This window comes from Protopterus annectens, chromosome 6.part0 (genome assembly GCF_019279795.1).
Source record: "Protopterus annectens isolate FY-2018-M chromosome 6.part0, PAN1.0, whole genome shotgun sequence".
NCBI lineage: Eukaryota > Metazoa > Chordata > Ceratodontiformes > Protopteridae > Protopterus > Protopterus annectens.
Window position 1 is genome coordinate 1346050688 of NC_056737.1, and position 9450 is coordinate 1346060137.

Sequence of the window (9450 nt, forward strand, 5' to 3'; positions counted from 1 at the left end):
TTCAAGTCAATCTTATTTGTTCATTAAACACAATAATACTGTTACAGATGAATGCAGTACATATACTTCAGAACTATAATGTGAGCTTTGATAATTTTCTGGTTAACTGTAAAAGTATAAGGGGATTTTGAAAGTGTATGCAACGGTAATACAACTGGTCATTTCTCAATAAACTATGTTCTGCTCATTCTCTTGACACTGAGACTTCCAATTCCCTCCCTCACCCTCCACTCTAACTAGGGCGTGGTGCCTAACTGAGTTTAGCCATCCTGTACATGCAGTTAAAATTGTGGAAGAAATGATTATCTTTTATAATTATATATTAGTAAATATTTTATTGCCTAGACAAACAAAATTCATTCTTTACAAAAACTGTCTGCATGTACTTCAACTAATAACTAAGGTATGCATAATGTAAATTAAATTATGGGGAATGCAATTTTTTTTTGTGCTTGATTGCATACATTTATATTCATGAAAAAATAGTTGTAAGTGTATACATGCAGAAATGTATCTGTAATTTACAGACATATGTATGCATACTTACATATATTTCCTCATGCCTATACATTTGTATTTACACAGACAATTGTGTTATCACATAAACATTCCATATATTTCTATGCAGATGCAGTTCTGTGTACAGATATGTTTATGCTTTCTTATGCATTATTATAATAACATTATAGATACATATTTGCAGTTACATATACTTCTAATTCAAAACTGATTATAGCTTAGTTTTAAACCTATGTCTAATATAACCCAAAAAATAAAAAAATAAAACTTTCTGTCGAACTCTGGTCATCTTACTGCTACCTGATCAACCCACTCAGACAGCTGATCAGGCCTATGCTTCTGCTGGTCATCGTACTTGTGTCTGCACGGGAGCATTGTATCCCAGCAGAGTGAAGCTGTGGTGAGACCATCACTAGTAGTAGCCAGGCAGTAGCTATTCACTCGACTCCCCCATTTTCATAATTTATGACAAGCTAATTCTTTGTTTTCAGTAAGTACTACTTGATTTGTTTCTAACTTCAGAATATCTAAATACTTCATCTTCAAATTTTCAGCGTCCACTTATTAAAACCTCAAGTGTTTGGCGATGCTCTGTATAGACACAGACAGCTTAAGTGACATTTTTCCTGTAAAAGCACAATTGAAATGTCACCAATACCTAGTTGCGCAGAGGAAAACTAGTTTGCAGTGATAAGCACTGTCCCCAGAGTTGCAAACTGGATACTCCTGACATTGCTTTATATTCTCACTCCAACTGTCTAATCAAAAAAGGGTCTGTTGCCATGGATATGAGGTTTCCAACTATCTCCATTATCAGCTTGGTGGTTATGGGCATCCTGAGGCAATGTAGAAATCACTAATGTTTACTGACATCCAGTTAATTCTCAAACAAACTGATATGCTACATGAGAGATGTATTTACACAAATTGAGGCAAAGCTCTCACATGAAAGTACTCCAAATGTATATAAGGTTGTCAATAGTACACATGCTGCACCCATCACACACAATTCAAAGCAGATATATAGACCCACATAAATGTAACCTTCCTAAACCCCAAAGACCCTGTAGATGAAGTACACATAATAAATACCCTCAGCAGCCCTGAATGCACTCTTTCAAAACATCACCCACATCAACACATACAGTCACATCTCATGGAGCTTCGTCTTCAAAGCCCATAAGGCAAGCCACAACACAATCCAACATTCTGGTCATTGGAGACTCTATTGTGAGACACACCGATGTCCCTCTCACCAGGCTGAATAAGGAGAAAGTCACAGTCAGTTGCTTATCAGGGGCTAGGATCCACCACATTATGCATGCACTCAGGTCATTGGACCACAAGTACCATTATAACTCAAGTCATGGTCCATATGGGTGTAAATGACCTGAGACATACCTCCCTAGACTATATGAAGAGAAACATCATGAAGCTCTCAGAATTTGTGTCCCAGGCTGGCATGAGCCTAGCATTGAGCAGCATTTTACCTTCTCCAATGATGATGCCACAATATGAATAAAAGATAAATAACTTTAATAATTGGCTTAGATTCTGGTGCCCTAAGGGGATGAAATATTTGTCAGCATGGATAGAGATGGTCAACGAACCACGCTGCTTTGCCAGGGATGGTCTCCCCTCTAGGCTTTTGAATATTAGCTAGAACATTGTCTTCCCCCATAGTGCCTTTTTTTAGGTAATGTCAAACTGAAAGTACTTCTGACAGAGCAAATCAAAATCAAGAAATCTGAAGGTATTACTCCTCAATGCTAGGACTCTAAACAAAAAACGCCATTCCTTAGAAACTCTCTTCACCCTACAAAATGCTCACATCTGTGCAGTCACTGAGACATAGTATAAAGCCGCAGAGAGCACACCGACAGTGCAAGATTTTAATGTCTACAACACATTTAGACCAGCTACTACGCAGACAGGGACTAAAGGTGGAAGTGTCTCTATTTATATCAAATATACCTCAATGCTGGTCAAACAGGATAATGCACTTGAGCTACTCCATGTTCCAATTACCATAGGCAAAATTCAATACCACTTCCTTGCAAGCTATAGGTTCCCATCTATGACCCAGGAAACCCATACCATGTATTTAAACTTATTGGAAACACTCACTATCCAACCCAATACCATATTCATGTTTGATTTTAATCACTCTACTCTTAAATGGGTATCCTATATGACACCAAATGTACAGATTCCTCCCTAACCCAACTCAAGTGTAACTTGGACAATTGGATGCGGAACAGGAAATTCATCCCGTTCTCTAATGGACACAGACAACCTGTAAATGGCTCATCTCCCAGGCCCCTGCTTGTAAATGTTGAATCTCATAAGCCCCTGCTTACAGCTGTCAAAGGTACCAGAACTTGTCAGAGATTTGGGATGCATGGCTAGACTTAAAAATGTCTTTGTAGTTGTTAGCCTAGTAAGCACCTATGAAACTGTGGAAACCAGAGTGGATAGTCCATGTCAGGGATGACACTTGGGGTCAGCCAACTCCCACTAGATGTCATTATTTTTCCCAGTCAGACCCTTTAATGCATGCCTGGATCTATGCATATATTAATCACTTAGACGGTACAGCATTGTCTTTTTTTTTTTCTCTCTGACCAGCTTGGTGAAAGGCCTCATGCCATCATAGGTGCTGCCATCATTTGAAGTGATAGTGTCAGAATGAAGTATGAGCACACTGTGGTTCACAGGCTTAGATCCATTTCCTCTGGGGTGTGACAGCACCCTAATCAAACTGGGTTAACCAAGAGGGACATTTCATACCTCTCAACTGTACAGATTTTCGCAGAATGTCCAAATTTTTGCCTCATATTTTTGGTCTGTTTCTCAAAAAATTATGTTTTTCTGGAAAATCATTGGTAAATCATTGAGAGTTGAAGACAGAAAATAATGACAAACTTTTAAGTTTCAGACTTCATCCCCCTCAGAAAATTCATGTTAATGCAAACTCTATTATTCTATCAACTTTCTAAGCTTGTAAGAGCTATATTTAAAAAGAGTCCTTATTTTTAGTCCTTTGTCCCCATTATTTATGGCTTTGTCCAGACTTCTTGCTCTAAGAGGTTGTTGGTATTGTTATTATTGACAAGTTTAATTTGACCAAAAATGCTTTGTCACCTATGTTTTTTTTTTTAAGGAATGCATTCGCATTTCATTTATATGGTAGATGAAAAACATTAATAAAGTCATCATTTTTTAGTGTACTTACAATTGTTACTGTTGTTGTGTATTGTTTTTGCTGCCTTTTTAGAGTATTACATCTGTATGTCACTAATATGTTCCTCATGCAATATAGCAGCAGTATTTTTTTTTTTGCAGGAAAGAATATTCCTCTGTGTGTGTATACCACCCTTTAGTAAATGTTGATTGTTTTGAGGAGATAAGGTGTGCCAGAAGATGTTAGATGGGCAATTACACAAATATATAACTCCAATTTGCGTTTTCTAAACATGGCCAGTGTAAAGAATGAGTGAAATTATTCGCACATTCCTGTGGCATTCTGAGGACTGCTGAGGAGTGCTGAGGACTCCACAGCTATCCCTAGCATGTTCACATGAACCCAAGGCCACATTCACGAGTAGCTGAAACCCAGTTACATGGATAAATTGCCTTACACGTTCATGTATTACTGTGATTCACAGAGATAAGAATGAAATGGCCTAATTTAAATACAAAACCTGTAAGTGACCCTGAATTTATGCAGATTAATTTAACAGCTCCATATTCATTTGCAATTACTCAAGTTAGGAATAAACTGATTAAAGAAATTGCAGACTTTTTAAAGTAAGCAAAAATAGCAGAAATATTGCAAATTAATATTAAATAGTTCAAAATGATATCAGACTATTGAGTTCAGTTCAAGAAATGATTACTCATATAATGGGCATATTAGAATTATACCCCTCAACTGTCCTGATTTTTGCTTCATATTTTTGGTCTAGTCCTCAAAAAATTGTAGTGTTCTGACAAATAACTGGGATGATCTGAGGACTGAAGTTACTAAATAATGACATACATTTGAGTTTCAGACTTCAAATCCATCAAAAAATGTATTTTAACACAAACCCTGTTACTCTAGCAACTTTCTAAGTTTCTAAGAGCAATACTTAAAATCTGTCACTATTTTTGGGCCTTTGTCCCCCCATTTTGTAAGGCCTTGACCAGATTTCTTGTACTAGGAGCTTGAGAGGTGTGATGGCAATGGCTTTAGTGAATAGTATAAAACTGTTTTTTTGTAAATGGAAAATCATTACAGCAGTTGTGGAAATGATTATTGATAACTGAGAAAATAATTTACTTTGGTGTCATTTAGTGATTTAGTTGTGAAGTACTGAACTTGCAAGGCTGTTATACTGGCTCAACATACATTTGTCTTTAATGGGAAATTTCTGAGTGTCACTACTGAATGAAAAATGATAGTATTGTGAATACAAGAAGGTGTTGTGATAGTGCAAACATTGCTTCAGCACAACTATACTTGGCTAGACTGAGACTTTGCATGCGTATATAATTGGGAGGGGTACCTAACTTTTTTTCCCCTTAGGATTGCAGGCATGCTTTCATTTTCATATTGTTTTATTGATAATTACATCAAATGTTCTTTGTGTACAACTGTGGTATATTTCTGTAGGTGCAGTAATGATGCAAAATCAAGGACCAAGACAGAGAAAATTCATCTTCAACCATGAGGACAACCACATGCTTATAACAGCCCTTAGGACCTATAGCAAATGTATTTTGGGGAAAGAGGGGCCCAAACAATCTGAGAGGCAAAGGAGTACAATCAAATTGTTATGGACATTAAGATGGAACTACATATTAACACAGTGGAAAAATGGCAACTGATATGGTAGGATGTGGTAGAGCCAAGGTGAGGCAGAATGCAATTGCATGTACCAGTACTTGGGGCGGATGCTCCATCACTTATCCCTTTAACACCAGATGAGTAATACCTCCTCTCTATTTGTGAAACAAAGTACAGAGGATTAGTCCACATAAAATCACTTTAGCTAACAGAGCTAGGAGACTCTCTCTGATACCCTCACTGTGAAAGAAATAAACACTCTGTTGAAGTTTCAAGTAGTTTATTTAGTTAAGTAGGTTGATGGATGAGTGTTGTTGAACAGGGCATCTTTATTCCTTCCACAAGAAGGGTATCAGAGAGTGAAAGTCTCTTAGCTCTGCTAGCTAAAGTTATTTTTATCTGGGCTAATCCTTTATACTTTGTTTCTTGTTAGTCCTGTCATCCTGTGGGTCACAGGGGGGATACCAGACTTCACTCGAGCTCTCTGGATTACGTCTGTTTCCTCTCTATTTGTGGAGAGAGGATGGAGAGAGGATGAAGCACTGTCCAGACACATAGGGACAGATCCTATGAGACTAAGACTACAAGTGCTTCTCAAGAAAGTATTGTAATTAGTAGGGGGAAGCAAGCACAACAGGATTCATGCAGGCTACATCAGAGTTCATCTACATCAAGTAGAACCTCTCATTCGAGTTCCCAGTCACCGTGCTGCATTGTCAGATCAATGTCTGCAGGATCACCTGCATCAAAAGTTCATGGCTTCATAGTTATATACTAGACTAATGACCACTAGGGGCTTTATAAGATTAACTATGCGGTCTAACCCAATTGTGTCCCTATGTAACATGGCTGTTTACTGGGAGGGGGTGGTCTCCGGAAGTTTCAAGAGGTTATGTTGAAGGAGTATGTTAGTTTGGGCATTACTGTCTGCCTCTGTCTATCAGAGACATAGGGGCCAAACCCAGAGTGAATTTTTGATTGCCCATCCATTGGTCAAGGTTACAGTTAAATAGGTTTAGGGATGGACTGTATTTCACATTGATGGGAGTCTGTTCCAGAGCATGGAGATCCCCTGAGAGACATATCTGTCTTGTCAACTTGTCTTATTTATGTCACAAGAAAAATTTTAATCCTTGGATAAAGTGGTTCTGATGCTGTTCATTTTGTGGATGTGCAAAAGGTCCACAAGAGATGTATCCGAGGGTGCCTTATAAACCAGGCATAGATTGCCTTTCAGTAACCTGTGGGAGACAGACTACAGAGTTACAGCTTTAAGGTGATCCGTATAGGGCAATGTGTTTTTACCTGGATTCTCCTGGTAAGGAACTTTTGTGGTCAGTGTACATGCCAAAAGGGCATTATACACAATGATGGGTCTGATAAGGGCTGAATAAAGTGACACTATGACTTTCTGGGTGCCTAGAGAGGAGTTGTGGTATTGTATGAAGAAGATGGGAGTGGCAGAGAAGTATGTAAGAGTGGTACAGGATATCTGCTAGGGAAGTGTGACAGTGATGATGTCTGCGGTGGGAGTGATGGATGCATTCAAGGTGGAGGTGGGATTACATTAAGGATCAGCTCTGAGCCCTTTCTTATGTGCAATGGTGATGGGCAGGTTGACAGACAAGATTAGACCGGAGTCCCTGTGGACTATGATGTTTGCAAATGACATTGTGATTTGTAGTGAGAGTAAGGAACAGGTTGAGGAAACCCTGGAGAGGTGAAGATATGGTCTAGAGATGAGAGGAATGAAGGTCAGCGGGACTAAGATGGAACAGATGTGTGTGAATGAGGGTGAGTTCAGATGAATGATGAGGGTGGAGGGAGTAGAGTTAGTGAAGATGGATGAGTTTAAATACCATGGAAGAGAGGTGAAGAAGAGAGTGTAGTCAGGGTGGAGTGGGTGGAGAAGAGTGTCAGGAGTGATTTATGGCAGACGGGTACCAGTAAGAGTGAAAGGGAAGGTCTACAAGATGGTAGTGAGACCAGCTACATAATATGGTTGGAGACAGTGGCACTGAAGAAAAGACAGGAGTCAGAGCTAGAGGTGGCAGAGTTAAAGATGTTAAGATTTGCATTGGGTGGGACGAGGATGGACACAATTAGAAATGAGTATATTAGAGGGCCAGCTCAGGTTGGACAGTTTGGAGACAAAGCCAGATAGGTGAGATTCCATTGGTTTGGACATGTGGTGAGGAGGCATGCTGGGTATATTAGGAGAAGGATGCAATAGATGGATCTGCCAGGTAAGAGGAAAAGAGGAAGTCCTAAGATAAGGTTTATGGATGTGATGGGAGAGGACATGCAGGTGTTTGGTGTGACAGAGCAAGATGCAGAGCACAGGAAGAAATGGAAACAGATGATCCGCTGTGGTGACACCTAATGGGAGCAGCTGAAAGAAATAGAAGATGATTTTCTTGGACCTAGATGCCATGCCCTTACTTATATGTTCGGCAACATAGAATGATTTTCTTACTACCTTGGTTACATGTTAGTCAAAGGCCAGATTACTATCTATATATGTTCCCAGATCCATGATGACTGGGTCAACTCTTAGGGGTGTCTTATTATTGGCGTAATTAGCCTGGGTGGTAGTTTTCCCAAAAGGCACTATAATGTATTTTCCGGCATTGAATTTTAGTCCATGACTTTGGCACCAGTGATTTGTCTGTGTTAAACCCTTTGTAAAATGTTTGTGTCATGGGGGAATCTATGATAACTCCCAGTTTGCAGTCATCATTGAACTTGGTCAGCCAAAGGCCCTTGACATTAACCTTTACCTCCAAGAAGTACACTCCAAATAGGAGTGATCGCAGCATAGAGCCATGTGATATACTACTTGTGACCAGTATGTTAGTTGATGTGATATCACCAATCCTTACTTCCTGGGTCCTGTCTGTGAGCCAGATGGGAATTCAGTAAGTTATGTAAGTGTTTATGCCCAGTTCAGTGAGTTTGTCAGCCACACCTGAGTGTGGTCTTGTCTTAGCCAGGTCCAGGTAGGAGGTATGCACAGTTTTCCACTCATCTTTTGCCTTAGTGACCTTCTCAAAGAAAGTCCACCAGGTTTAGTAGGCATGATCTTCCCTTTACAAAGTGAAACTGAGTTGGGTCCGGTGTTTTAAGGTTGCCTTTGTCTTTGTTGATCCTTTCCCTGATAATTAATTCCATGGCTTTGCATATTAGATTAGTCAGACTAATAGGTCTGTAGTTTCCAGAGTTGGTTGATAGTCCACCCTTGTGTAATGGAATAATCATTGCAGTCCTTCATTCTCATAGTACAAAGCCTACTTTGACGCTATAGTTGAAAAGTGACTCAAGTAGTCATGATAGGTCATATTTCTAGCTATTTAGGAGGCATCCCAGGACTGGGTTGGAGCCCATTGAAGGTGTGTTTTTGGGCTTAGTGAGCGCCACCAGAACCTGCTCACTGTTAATTGGGGAGGGGGTTATGCTAGTAGGTATTTCATAGAGGGAGGTGAGAGGAAGTGTGGGATAACATATGAGCTGAATTTGTGAGCCAGCACATTTGCTGTGTTGCCCTGCTCAGCAATGGTGACACCATTGACCACCAGTTTGGCCCACTGATGTGCACTGCCTTTGAAGTTTTGGACATAGCTGTATAAGGCCTTGTGGCTGTCTTCAACCTGTGAGGCTATTTTAATATCATAATTGGCCTTGTTGTTCTTAATTAGTCCTCTTAATTTCTTGTTTAGTTTAATTGAAGAACTCCTATCATTACTGGAGTTGCTCTTCTTGATTTGTTATATACCCTTTTAAGGTCATGATATCACCAGTGTGGTTTATTTTTAGAGTTTATTTTGAGCTTACTTCTAGTAGGAACTGCAGCTATACAGCCACTTACATGGTTGTACAGCGTCTCTTTGAAAAATTCTGCATAGGTTGTTATAAACTCGAGTTTGGGAGGGGCACTGAATTTTGATATTACTTAATAGGCTGTAGTTTGCTTTGGAATAGTTCCAAACTGTTGCAGGTTTGCTGGGGTTACCAAGTTGATTTTATGTTGACGGAAACAGGTTTGTGGTCTGACCTCACCAATGAGGACATGACATGAGGGGAGTGCAGTGCTCTCCCATATT